The sequence below is a fragment of the Rhinatrema bivittatum genome, chromosome 14 (genome assembly GCF_901001135.1).
Source record: "Rhinatrema bivittatum chromosome 14, aRhiBiv1.1, whole genome shotgun sequence".
NCBI lineage: Eukaryota > Metazoa > Chordata > Amphibia > Gymnophiona > Rhinatrematidae > Rhinatrema > Rhinatrema bivittatum.
In genome coordinates this window covers 48,345,436-48,358,488 of record NC_042628.1, presented here as the reverse complement: position 1 = coordinate 48,358,488, position 13,053 = coordinate 48,345,436, and the positions used below count along the sequence as shown (strand labels likewise).

At 46.3% G+C, this 13,053-nt stretch overlaps 1 protein-coding gene across 1 annotated transcript in view; it reads right to left on the bottom strand.

Annotated features, from left to right (window-relative positions):
- The window catches only part of ARHGDIG (Rho GDP dissociation inhibitor gamma), a 77,671-nt gene extending 65,350 nt beyond the window's left edge, over positions 1-12,321 (bottom strand). The window contains exon 1 of the mRNA XM_029576177.1: positions 12,025-12,321. The gene's annotated coding sequence lies outside the window, so the exon portion shown is untranslated. The remainder of the gene's footprint in view (positions 1-12,024) is intronic.
- Positions 12,322-13,053: the final 732 nt, after the last annotated feature.

Below are 13,053 nucleotides of genomic sequence, written 5' to 3'. Positions count from 1 at the left end.
AAGACCCTGCCAGGCTTCACAGTCAGTGCACCAACTCACTCCTGCCGGTAGATGTTCAGGCATCTTCAAGTCAAAATAAACACTGGAAGTTGGATAATGGCCATTAATTTAGAAAAGTAACTTCAAATCATTGTAACACTAAAGCACCGTAAGTCGAGGACTGCCTGTAAGGCCTATGCAGGAGAGATGGCCTTTACTTATCAGAGGTTCTCTGCAAACAGTTTAAATTTAACGCTGGCAGGAATGCAAGCTTCCTAAAGAGGCTTGGTGGATGGAAGCAGGCGAACCACCAGTGAATGAAGAAATCACCAAAGGCAGATAGAGGCACTGAATATAACCGTTTTATTTGAAAGTAAAGTTGTATATCACTGATGCTTTCAATTTTGTAGTAGAATTTACTGAATCCTGATTTATTTTAATACAATCTTTGAAACAAGCAAAAAAAAAAAATTTTGCTGAAAGTGAGAAACCTACAAATGTATCAGAACATAAGCAGGAGAATACGTATGAAGAGAGACTGGCTAAATCAGGAGAGGAGGAAGAGTATGGCACCAGATTCCTTGGTTTCTATTGAGCTGGAAGCCCAGATGGAGAAGGGAAAAAAAATGCCTGATCAATAACAAACTAAAAGCTGGCAATAATTTCCTCCTTTATTTTATGAAAGTTCGAGTCAGGTCATGGTTTTTCTTGCACTGGATCCCTAGAACATTTTGAAAACAGGTTATTTAACAGATGTAAGTGTAGCTAGCCTCACTGGGTATCTACTTAAAAAAAAAAGGATATACCATAATTGTAGGGGGGGGGGAACAGTAGTAGTTTTGGGGTGGATTTAGCTCCTCCACATGGGAGACTGCAATGGTAGAGTCCTGATTCTATAAAAACTAGTGCCACCATTGTGCAATGTGGATTGATGGTTAGCCCATCTAGGAGTTAGGAGTTCCTGTTCCTACTCCTGGTTTTGTTGTGTTTTTATTTCTTGGGAAAGGACTCTTAGGCCTCATGGAAGGAAACAGAAATGGACAAGGAGTAAGGTTGCCTTCCCCCCCAAATTTTATGATACTAGGTTTTGTCTCCAGTTTGGATAAATTAAGTTTTATCCACTCTTCCTCCTCATTGTTTGTTTTTTTTTTATTTTTACCATCTTCCCGAGTTCCCATGATCCAGGGACTCTATGTTTATCATCATGAAGACGTTTGGAGTCTCAGAGTCAGAGAGATCCATGGACCTCTGAAAGGTCACTGAAGGAATAAATCTCCATTCATTCCTGGGAGGAGAATTTGGATTTTAAACAAGATTAGCTCATACATCCGGTGGCACCACTTATATAGCATCTGGATATTGAGAGACTGAGAACAATGGATAAGACCCAAGAAGTAAATATTGAACATTTGGATAAAAGGTATGAGACATGGGACTTTCAAGTATGTCATCATAGCTGAGCTACATTCACCTGAATCCAAAAATTTGGGAAGGATCTTATAAAACTATAAATACCATTGGAAAAGATCAGGAATACCCAAACAAATGTATTCACATTACAAAAGTCACAGACTTATTGAAGACCAAACATGTAAACAGATTGGACTGCATGAGGATTTGGAAATAGCCAATTTCACCATCAGTCAGTACAAGTAGAAACCACTATCAGCTTCCAGACTGAATATTACTGCTGTATTCAAAAGACTGTTTTAACCAAACTCAAGAGAAACGTTTCTTCCCTGCTACACTAACAGGGAATCCTGGAACTCAGCACACAGACTATTCTCCCCCCATATACACAGGATCGCCCCCCCCCCCACACAGGCTCCATGTGTGTGCACACACACACACACAAAGGCTCCCTAACACAGTCACACCCAAGCTCACCTGCACATACAGGCTCCCACCCGCATACACACCCATACATACAACCTCCCTCCCCATGCGGTCACACCCACCCACAGACTCCCTCCTACATACATAAAGGCGCTCCCTCCCCACACACAAATATAGGCTCCCCTCCCCTTCCACACACAGGTCCCCCCCCCCAACAGGCTCCACCCTGTGTGTGTTCTCCAAAGACTTGCTGCCTGCACTGCCTCCAGAATAGCTGTTTTGTTTTCTTCCAGCATCATGTGGCTCTCACTGAGTTTGTGTCACGTGGTACCCAAACTCCCATGCTATTCTCACAAGACTGTAAGAAGAGCACAAGAGTTCAGGCACTGCGCAGCTTCAACTCACGCAAAGCCACACAAAAACAGAAGAGCTATTCTGGAGGCAGCACCAGCAGCAAGCCTCCAAAGAAGGTGAACGGGGATTAACAAACTAGGGGAAAGCCAGCTTGGAGGAGCTAAGTGTCGGGCCAGTCTGACTGGTGGGAGAGGTGGAGTTGAGACTGGCTGTGCAAGAGTCAGTTTGTGCATGATGCAAGAAAAATGTCTTACTTCGGCCACAATCTTACCATGTACTTTCCACCTGGGCATCTTTTGCCAATGCTGCCTACAAAAGATTGTCTCTCAAAATCTGTAACTTGTTTAACATGTTAAACCCCCAATACTCTTAGAAATAAATAATCAAACAGCTCACATTGGGAGTGGAAGAATGTTGAAGGAAAAGAAATATGGGGAGGGGGGGGGGGGGAAATGGACTGAGGAAGAGGAGAGAGTGTGTGTGTGGGGGGGGGGGGGGGAAACAGACTTTGCTTTTAGTTACACAAGTCACAGTGAGTGTGCTTGATGGCAACATCATTGAAGGGGGCACCTTCTCTGGGCTGGCCATCTCAATGACGAGAGAAACCATACTGTCCAAAGCTCGGGACAATTTGTTCCGTGCCAGGCCTGGCACTCACACTGAAGGTTTTTTGTTTTTTTTTTTGGCCAAAGTAGCCCCTGCTTGAAAAATAGTGAAGATCACTGCCCTAAGTCAGTGCTTCCCAACCCTCTCCTGGAGGCGCACATAATCAGTGGTGTTTTCAGGATATCCTGAATGAATATGCATGAGACAGAGTTGCATATATTAGAGACCCAGGGCATGCAAACCTCTCTCATGCATATAAATTGTGGCAACACTGAAAACCCAACTGGTCAGATGTGCCTCCAGGAGACGGATGGGAAACATTGCCCTAAGAGGTGCTCATCTGCATCTGGTCTTCCATCATGTATCTTTTGGTATTGCAGTGCATTCACCATCACGGGATACAAATGTTGACGACTGTAATGGACAGTGATTTATGTTCGTTAGCCCTAAATTCTGGTGGTACTGTGGCAGAGGGCACTCATTTGGAGGGGGCAGGGCAGGAGGTGGGGCAGTGATAGGGCTTGAACCCTAAAAGCAGATAATGGGAAGCTGCAGAAGAGCTAGCAGAGATAAAGAGGCAAAAAAAAACAAAAAGTCATGGGATATTTACCCTCCAGTTGCTAGGTAGACACACACGCCCTCAGAACATCCCATTAGTTCAGCACAGGGCGTACACTGATGCCAATCAGAGCACAAGGGGAGCAACAGAAACATCTCTGCTGGTAAGATTGTAAGCCCTCTGGTGAAAAGGAAATACCTACAGTACCTGAATGTAAATCCACTTTGAAGTGCCAAAAAGTGGAATATAAAATCTAAATAAAATAAATGTCTTCTGGAATGCATCCTCCAAAACCTCTGTTTATCTAGGCTTGTTCCTTGCACCAATGTTCCTGCTCTAAGCCTTTTTCTGAGCCTGCTTCGGTGGCTCGGTTGCTTGCCTAGAGGCCTTCTGAGCTAGGCCTGGTTTTGCCAGCCTTGGCTGTTCCGCTAGAGTCACCATTGGACTCTCTCATCGCCTGGGCAACTTCCTGCTCAATCCACAACCTTCATCCAGCCTCTTTAGGTACACCTCTTTCATAATGAACTATTTGGCAGCAATTAGATATACCCTTGCAGCTGTGCATTTTTCGGCATGCCTACTATCTTCCCACTGGATCTCTAGCCAAAGGAGCCAACTGTGTCCAATATCACAGCCTTCCCTGCTGGCAATATTAGCAGGGCATCAAGCCCCACTGCCGATAAAGACTGTCAGAGCTCTGGAGGAGGTTCACTTTCTGCTGTAGCTCCCAATGTTGGCCATGCAGGCTTCAGTCAGTCTTAATACCAAATACGTCATTACAATCACGCAGGCCAACCTACTGTGCATGGACCACAGGCAGACTGTGTACAGAGGTACATTTGCCTTCACCACTGCTTCTGATGGCATAGCACCCATTTCTTGCCACTGCCATGTAATCTTAAAGCTCCTTATGCTCAGCTCTGCTGCTGGCCCCGGATCAGTCCATCTGCATATTAGACACTCACCCTATCCACTCCCATGCTACAACCCTGCTGGCTGGCAGTACACACAGGCGCAAAAGTCTGACATTATGTGCATATTCGCGCTTTCCGAAATGACACTGCATATTATTGTATAGGATATGCACAAAAGTCAATGTTTCAGAATCAAGATGGCGTTGTTAGGGGAGGACACTGTTTGAAGCTCTGTATCCCTCTTCTATCTTTTCATTTGCCTCTTTGTCTAATGCTGCATACCAAGAGGGAAGGATGGGTGAGGGAGGTTTCCTCAGCTCCCCCCTTATCTTCCTTAATCCAGCTGAGTATCGGGGGCTTCTTCACTTATCAATTCAGTTGCTCTGTGCGTTGGGTCTGTTGTGAGTGCCGGTAACGAGCGCACACCAACACTCCTGGATATGCAAACATCTGAGTCCCGGAGTTCCCGCAACTCCCTCTCCGCCTACACATCTCATGGTTTTGGTACCGGGTTTGCTGCCTGGACGGAAGGCGTCCGTCGAGTTTGTACCCGCTGGGGTGGATTTCTTAGCCCGACCTGTGTTCTCTGAAGCAAGCGGCGCTGCAATTTGTGCATCATCGTTTTTGGAACATCGTGCCCTTGGTGCCTTAGCTTCCACCCCTATTTGGAGAGGTGGCTTGGCAGCGTCTCAGGCGGCTGATTCCAACACTTGCAGAGATGCTGCGGTAAGTGCTCTGTTCAAGCCGGCTGTTATAACCCTAGACTCAGTTTGGAATGCCTTATCCTTGGAGTGTTCTATTTCATCTTTAACCTCAGTAATGATTGACACCCAGCAACATGTTCATTCTATAGATCCATTTATTTCAGCTCACACTACCAAGATTGAAGAATTGGATCAAAAGGTGAACAGTTCTGATCTATTCAAAATGGATTGGTACTGGTGAATCTTAATGCTACGAGGTTGGAGAACCTGGAAAATTCTCGTAGATACTTAAATTTGAGAGTTTTGAACTTTCCTAGTTTAAAATTAATAATCGCCAAGAGACCAATTTAAGAAATATTTGCAAGAAGTTCTACATTTTCCAGTTGATGCCATTCCACCTGTCTCCACGATTTATTTTTGTCTACTGAAAAGAAAGATATCATCTCTTCTAGAACATTACTAGAGAATGCTCCAGTTACTAATCTTTCTGCCTTTTTGGAGTCATCTGTAGAGGGTCAAGTTGAATATTGGGGGACTCTCCTTGTCAGTTTTGTTTTTCATTCTGATCGTGATTCAGTACTGAGACTTTTTCTACGTAATAGAGAACAAATTATATTATGGTCAAAGGATTTGGATTTACCCAGACATATCTAGAGCAACTCAACATAGAAAGAAATTTCTGGTTATGAGTCAACAGGCTCGACAGCTAGGAGCCCAGGTTATTATTAGATATCCCTGAAAATGTGTTTTGAATCTTAATAATGTTCGTTATGTTTTCTTTGAACCGTCTCAATTGCTGCTTCTTTTGGATTCTCACACGCCTCTCCTGTTAATGCTAGCTAAAGTAGTTACAATTAAATAGATTACAATCGATCCTCCCTTTCCTTTTTCTTCTTCTTTTCATTGCCTAGTTGTATATTGTGCTCTATAACTTTGCTTGATTCTCCCATAGTTCTGTGTACTTAGGGTCAAGGACCTTTTCTGTTTGATAATTTTCTTTTTTTTTTTTTTTTATACCTTTTTCTGTATTGTAGCCAGATTCCGTGGCAAGCGTTTTACCGTCTTGATATTGTGAAAAAGCAAATAAAAAACAAAGTCGATGTTTCAACGAACATTTTGCAAACACTTTTATATAAACGTAAGCCTGGTATGCAAGTGTTGGAGGTAGGTAAGTGTGTGTGTAAACAGATAAAGACATACAGCTATAGATATAAAGATAAGCATATCTCCAGCATTTGCTATGTATTTAAAGAAATAAATCTCAGCTATAAGTCCATGTCCTTCTAGTGAGCTGCGAGAAGATGAGCTGTGGCAGGCACTATGCTGTTCAGACAGAAAACGCAGAGACACTGAGTGCAGACATATTCACAAGAGGCTGGGGGGGGGGGGGGGGGAACTCCTTGATGGAAGGGAGGGAAGAAGAGGAATTGGGAGAGAAGAACGAGACTATGAGAGATCAGTGAAAGGAAGAGTCACGTGGGCTATAGGCTGCATAAAAGAGCAGGGTAAGAAAGTTAACAGGAGAGAAGAAAAAAAAGAGTAGGGAAATTTATTAAAAGTGAAGATAAAGAGAGGAAGGATGAAGAACTAAAACAGAAAAAGTATTCCACGATATTCCCAGTTCTTTCAGCTGCATGACTAGCAAGGAGGGCAGAAGAGGCATCAGCTAGTGGACCTGTTGATTTCCAGGATTTTGTGGGCCATGCCGGGGCCTCTGGGTATTATGGATCCCAGAGGAGGGGAGGGCAGGGAAAGATACCAGAGAATTCAGAAGGAAGCCAGACAGAGAAAAAGAAAGCCAATATAGAAGAAAAAAAGCAGTACAGCAAAGAAATGCAAATTCTTTGGTTAAATGAGTGACAAGAGGAAGTGCAGGGGTAAGGCCTAAGCGAGAGAAAGAGGAAGAATGTGTTTCTGTGAACCAGGAAAAAGCAGAAATACTAAACAAACATGTTTGTGCAGTACTGCCAAAAGGATGGTGAAGAACTGTGGATCAGATGCAGGAGCACAAACACAGCAGAGGTGTGTACGTGAGGAATGCTGATACTGCCTGTGGAGGAGCAGGGTTTATGAGGGAAGCTTGCACTGCTGCTGCCCATCCTGTACCCGTTTCTGTAGTAAGAAGCTTGCACGGCTGCCTACATTCTATCTATTCTGCAGATATCTGTCCTAATATGAGGACAGATATCTATTCTGCTCTTATCTATCCTAATATGAGGACAGATAAGGGCTGCATGGCCCATTACACGAGCACGATTCACTTCCTGTTATCGTGCCATAGACCCCCAATTTATCTCCAGCTTCCCTTTACATCCCTCCAAGATCGTTTGTGCTTATCCCAGGCTCTCTTGAATTCTGTTACTGTTTCTGCCTCTACCCTCTTCACTGGGATGGCATTCCATGCATCTGTAAACCTCTCTCTTTGAGCTTCATCTCATTACCTCATCCTAGTACTTCATTTCTACTAAGTGTTTGCTTCTTGTGCAATTTTTATACCTTTTAAAGATATTGGAATTCTACATCTGCCTTCTCTTAGGGGGCATTATCACCTTTTTTCTAGGGTTATGCCTCTCCCAACGTAACCAGGACTTCTCTGGCTATGGCCATGCCATGTTGTACTGTTTTGCTACCCCTTGCAATGATCAGATATAACCACCTTGAGATCTCCCTTATTTGATGCACATCTGTATCTCATCCAAAGTAGTGAACTCTATACATTTTCTTTCAGTGAACCTTAATTACCAAGCACTCACCACTCCTCAGACTCTCTCAGATCATTCATTTTGTATACTCCATGGGAAATGTCCATTCCTGATCTTAATTGCAAAAAGATAAAAGATTTCCAGTAACCCCTCCGTATCGCTTGATAAAATACTGAATAGAACTGGCTCTGAGGCCCTTCACCGATAACCTCTCTGCTTGAACTCCAGTCACCATCAGGGTTCCTCTTCTGGCTGCCTGGAACTCTAGCCATCGTATGGTTTTGCACGCACAGGTCCTAAGAGAATATGGGTCTCCTTGTGATTCAAAGCATGAGACAGCTAGAGCCACACTGGGCGGTTAGAAAGTGGTTGGAGCATAGGGCCCTGGATAGGTTAGCAAGAATAATGGTTGCCATTGTCCCAGGGTGTCCATCACTCAAGTATTTTCTAACCCCGTCAAGCACCTTAGGGCCTATCCACAGGACACTCCATTTACTTATAAACTTTTCATGTGGGACACTGTCAAAAGCATTGCTAGAATACAAGTAAACCACATTCAGTGCTTGTTCCCAATCATAGAAATTGATCAAATTTGTTTGTCACCTCTCTCTAGCAAAACCAAGGTAACTTGGATATTTTAAACCACTAGGTTCAAGACACACCACTAACTTTTAGTAAGGTCTCCCATAATTTCCCCACACTAACTGGCCTGTAGTTTCTAATCTCATCTCTATTTCCACTTTTATGGAGCGCAGGGATGGGGAACCTCTCGTCTTAGAGGGCCACACACCAGTCGGGCTCTTCAGCTATCGCCAATGAACAGGTAAGAGGGATCTGAATATATTGGAGGCAATGTATGCAAATCTCTCTCGTGCATATTCATTAGAGATATCCTGAAAACCCAATTGGTCTAAAGCTCTCCAGGACCATTCCCAATGCGGAGGGAAAGCCCTTCTCCACGCCCGTCAAAGAGTGATCGAACAGCGCTGTCAGTGGAACAGACAGATCCTCTGAGCTCCCTTAATATCCTGGGGTGTACCATCTGGCTCCACTGCCTTCTGTACTTTCAGCTCTGCTACTTCCACGCTAACCCTCTCTTCGGTAAAACGGAGCAATCTCTCTCTCTCTACCATATGCACCTGTCAGCCTCAGCATCATGGGGGCATTGCCTCCTGCCCTCCCAATTCTGCCCTCTCTCCCTATGTGATCCCCAGTCCTGTCACACACAGCCCCAATGTGATTCTCTCCTCCCCCTTCCCTCTAGCAGGCTGAAGGAGAGCCTGAATGGCGCTCCACCTCACATCTGCCTCCTTTCGCTGGATGGCTCCATGCGGAGATCTGAACGCATGAGGGCCTCACAGAATCGCGGGAATCACCCTGAAGGTCCTGCAAGCTCAAACCTCAAATTGAAGATGGTCGGCGCAGGAGGCAGACATGGCACAAACTGCAGCTCTCCTGTCTGACGGGGGGGGGGAAGGTCCTGATCCTGCAGAGATGTATTTATTTATTAGCTTTTACATATCGACATTCGTGGGTACATCATGCCGGTTTACAATATAACTGAAGGAGGAAAATACAAAAAACCAGGGTGGGGGGAGGGGAGCAGCTAGGAAGAGAGAAGGGGCGAGAGAAGAGGAAGAGGAGAATAGGAACAGTACCTGATGGAAAAACAACCAAAGAACATCATAATATGTAACACTGCAAATTATACTCTCAAAAAGGGACTGTATATAACCTTATACAATGTGGATAACCTTATACACTATATATAAACTAGCAGTTAAGCCCGTTAAAACGGGTGAGATTCCATCGGTCAGACCGGCACGGTTAGAGCCGCTCTGTTCTCCACAACTTCCCTTTTCCTTCCATCCTCTCTCACCTCATCTACAAACCCTTCCCTCTCCCAGCCCTCCTCCACTCTTTTTTCTCTTCTCCAGAACTTCTTACCCTTCCCACTTGTTCAGTCATATCCTCTTCCCTTTTCCCTTCCCCTCTCACCTTCCCTTACCTTCCCCCCTTCTCCCCTCTCCCTCAGCCCTCCTCCACGCCCTCTTTTTCTCTACTCCACTTTACCCTTCCCACTTACATCCTCTTCCTTCCATCCCTTCTCATCTTCCCTTTCCTTCCCCTCCCACCTCCTCAGCCCTCCTCCACTCCCTCTTCTTCTCTCTGGCCCGCCTGACACTTAGATACTGCCGCCGCTGCTCCATGGGAGGTGTCTCTCTCGCGCGCGCCTCTCCACGGGGCTTGTTGCTGGCCCGCCCGACGCTCGGTGATGAGGCGCGCGCGAGAGAGAGACTCCCGGCGACCTCCCATTTCTGTGTCTGTGCCGCTGCTTCTCCCCGCAGACCTCCTGTGCTGCCGCTGCTGCTCCTCCTCGCCGTTTCCAAGACAGCCGTCCGCTGGGCTCCCCTCTGACCGACGTGCTCTCTACTGCGCATTTGCGGCACTTCGGTCCAAGCCCATTTATATGATAGATTATACCCTCCAAAAAGCACTATATACAACAATATACATTATTGTTAACTAGTACATACAGAAGACACTATATAATGACATAAATTATACGTTCAGAAAGGCAACTATATATAGTCTAGCAGGGGTTGCTAATGGGAAGGAAGGATTAAAGGACAGGGGAAAGGGGTATATAAAGGGGGTATATAAGGAGGTGCAGAGATATGAGAGACAAATCTGAGTACAATTAAAGGAATAAAGGGGAAGGCAAAAAGTACAGTAATGACAGGGCTCTTTCTCTGAAGGAGTAGAGGGAGCAGGGGGACTATGTAGGATCAGAGTAGGCCATTTTAAAGAGCCATGTTTTAACCCCTGTTTTGAATTTCCGAATGCATGGTTCCGGTCAGAGCTCAAGTGGCATAGTGTTCCAGAGGGAGGAGCCTGCAATGGATAGGGCTCTTTCTCTGGTGGAGGTGTGGTGAGCACATTTAAGGGAAGGGGTGTAGAGGGTCCCTGAGAGCACGGTTCTAGTAGGACGATTGGAGGAGCAGAATCGAAGAACATCCTCAAGCCAGGAGTGATTGTGGTTGTGCAGGGAGTTGTAAATGGTGAGGGTTTTGTATCTGATACGGGAGGAGATGGGAAGCCAATGGAGTTCCTTAAGAATAGGGGTGATGTAGTCGGCTTTACGTGTATTTATAAGGATTCTTGCCATAGCATTCTGTAACATTTGCAGGGGGGTCTAACAGTAGAGTAGGGGAGGCCTAGAAGTAAGGAATTGCAGTAATCCATTTTTTATAGCATTGTCGCTTGTAGGACTGTGCAGAAGTCTTGCGAGTGGAGCAGGGGTTTAAGTTTTTTGAGGATGTGGAGCTTGAAAAATCCTCCCTTTATGATTGTGTTAATGTATTTTTTGAAGTTTAGTTGGTGGTCTAGGGAGAGACAGATCTCGCACGAAGAAGGAAAGAGCATTTGAGGGGAGGGTGAGGTCACAAGCAGAGGGTGGCGTCCGGTCAGGGTGACTTGAAATGATGAGGAGTTCAGTTTTGGAGGAGTTTAAAGCAAGGTGGAGGTTAGAGAGTAGGGTGTTAATGGGGGCGAGGCATGTTTCCCAAAACTTAAGAGATGGATTTGAGAGGGGATAGTGCCAGAAGATTGGAGGCATGCTTAACAAGACATCACACAGGGGGTAAGGGGAAAGAGGAGAAAATGGATTTCAAGAATGTTGCTGGAGAGCTGGGAAATGAGGGAGAGGGCAGGAAGAGACTCAAGCTAATAGGAGTGGAAGAGATATTCCCTCCTCCTCCCCAAGCCTTCATATTCTACTCTGCTCAGCTCTGAGCCCTGCCATCTATTGGTGGTCCTTCTCCAATCCCTTCTTTGGTAAACACTGAACAAAAAGTACTTGTTCAGTATGCCTGCTCTCTGCTCGGCACCCTCCTTACATTCCTCCATTTCGCCTCTAGTCATACTGTCCCACTTTTGTACTTCCTCCTTTCCCTGACGTACCTGCAAACGCCTTATCCCCTGCTTTTACAGCATTAGCTATTATTGTTGCTCTGTTTACGCCTCGGCTATCCTGATTAACTTCCCTCGGCTTTTGCAAGTGTTCCCTCTCTTCCTCTTAGGGGGATACCTGGTGCAACGGAAGCAGCACGGGCCAGCAATGAGTACCGTGCAAGGATACAAGTTCTGCTCCTTGCGGAGGTGTAAGCAGCAGAGCGACGGCTGCTTTGGGAAGTTTCAGGAGCAGGAAATGCTAGGAAGGGTCGCCAGCACCTCACGCCTTCCCGCAAGTAGGAAGGACGTGCGCGGGGCACGGGTGCCGAGGGCGCGCCCTTTCACACTCGGTTCTGCTCTGGCAGGGGTGGACCGTGCAGTCCTCCCAGGGCGTGGGAGGCCGGCTCGCGCGTTACCTGTCTCCCAAGGCGGACGCAGTCAACTTCTCGGCCGGCCCAAACTACGACTTCGGCTCTGCGCTTTCGCTTTCCGTGCGCGGCCCCGGCGCGGGGGGGGGGGGGGTTGTGTCTCCTCGCTCCTGCCCTGCCTGGAGAAAGCCGGCGGCTCGGTCCTCTGCGTGCAGGAGGAAGCGCGCGCGCTCGCCCGGCCAGCGGGAACTGCAGAGAGTAAAGCGCCGCCGGAGCGTCTCCTCGCTTCCTCAAACGCAGCTTTGCCCTGCTCCGAGCCAGGACGGCGCTCATTGGCTCGTTCAAAAGAGTCTGGAGGAGGCGCGCGGCGCGAGTACCACTCGGCTATTAGGCTCGAGGGAGGGGGACGCCGGGGCTCTTTTTCAGTGCTGCTACTCTTAGCTTCGTGCTGGGTGACTTTATTAGGCGCAGGAGTCGTAGTGTGCTTGTAAATACTGATCCTTCTCTCCCTCCAGCCCTGCACACAGCTGACTAGTGCAAGGACATGGCAGGCGAGAAAATAACGATCTCCTTTCGAGTGAAGACAGGATTCAGTGAAATTTACAAATAAACCCATTATGTGGGTGTAGCCTGTGCTGCTGAGAAGCAAATGTTTATCAGCCACTTCCATAAGAACATAAGGAATTGCCATGCTGGGTCAGACCAAGGGTCCATCAAGCCCAGCATCCTGTTCCCAACAAAGGCCACACCAGGCCACAAGAACCTGGCAAGTACCCAAACACTAAGAACATCCCATGCTACTGATGCAATTAATAGCAGTGGCTATTCCCTAAGTAAACTTGATTAATAGCAGTTAATGGACTTCTACAAGAACTTATCCAAAGCTTTTTTGAACCCAGCTACACTAACTGCACTAACCACAACCTCTGGCAACAAATTCTCTGATTAGTCTTAAATGTGCTACTTGCTAACTTCATCGAATGCCCCCTAGTCCTTCTATTATTCGAAAGTGTAAATAACCGATTCACATCTACTCAATCAAGACCTCTCATGATCTTAAAGACCTCTATCATATCC